This window comes from Bactrocera latifrons, unplaced genomic scaffold, assembly GCF_001853355.1.
Source record: "Bactrocera latifrons isolate USDA-ARS-PBARC rearing strain unplaced genomic scaffold, ASM185335v1 scaffold_355, whole genome shotgun sequence".
In the NCBI taxonomy this organism is placed as follows: Eukaryota; Metazoa; Arthropoda; class Insecta; order Diptera; family Tephritidae; genus Bactrocera; species Bactrocera latifrons.
The window spans coordinates 37,827-39,146 of NW_017536996.1; positions in this window are offsets into that span (position 1 = coordinate 37,827).

Below are 1,320 nucleotides of genomic sequence, written 5' to 3' on the forward strand. Positions count from 1 at the left end.
GTAGCCGGTGTTGGACCGGCCAAGGTTTTTTTTTGTTAAAGCGCGGCCGAAGGATAGATGCAATTATATACGTGTATACATTGCACTGAAAAATTTTGGCTTCTTTATTTTGATTTCTTGTATACATACAAAAATGTTGGCTGGGTTGCATTGGTTTCAGTTTGTATGGAAAAATGAGCAAAAACACTGATTTTTGGTCATTTTCAAAGGCCTCCCTATAGGTCCATAGGGGATCGAGGGGGGTTTATTAAAAAGTTCGATCCTTCCTCTTTCCAATAAGGGGTCGGGAGGGGGAATAGCCCGACCCTGTTTTTCTCCATAAACGATACTTAACCGGCGCGATACTAAACATTCCCCAAAATTTAATACGGTGCATCAAAATACCGATATTAAAGTTGCTAAAATACATACTTGTATTTAAATTACCTATGTATGCTTTTCTTCGTGAACACAATCACACAAAACAAATTAAAACCTTACATAGACACTCTACTTGCAATATTTTCCGACACCCCTTCTGCTTTTAAAGCAGCAAGCGAATTGCACTAATAAGCAAAAGGCATATTAAAAAGTAAAAACCGAGAAATAAAAGAAAACATATGTATACACAGAACATACAATTTATAAAATCAAACACACATGCATATATACATGCAAACCAACTTGAAATTTACCTAATAATACGGTTTAGACATATGCTTACCGATATTTATTAGAGGCATATATAGAAACATATATACGAGTATATACATACCGTCACACATTTAATATCTGCAAATCTCATCTCTCTTTTATCATTGTATCCAACTTTCCTTCGTCATTACTTGAACCGCGATTAGAACAATAAATTGTACTTACATAAATTGCATGCCTACATAATATATACCACATATACATWGRGACAATTAAGTTATTGGAAAGTAATACAATTTTGGAAAAAAAATAAACGTAGAGTTAAATAAATTTGCTTGCACAAATTAACAACAAAACGAAACAAATAAAAAAAAGGAAAAACAATTATTATATAAATACATAACAATTATTATACCATATATATGTACACATATGCACATATCAACTTTCATATATTCAAAGTCCATATTGGCAACGGGTTCTAGCAATACTCCTTGTATTTGCACAACAAAAACAAGCAGGTTTGCACCATATTAAAGTAGTAATTTAACATACATATATGCATACGAAGCACATATCGTGCACACTTATCTACAAGAGGTATTGACCCCTTTCGCTACATTCGTACGAGGCCATACCAATAAATCCGGAAGTTAAAACAAACAAAAAAAAAAACCAAAAAAAAAA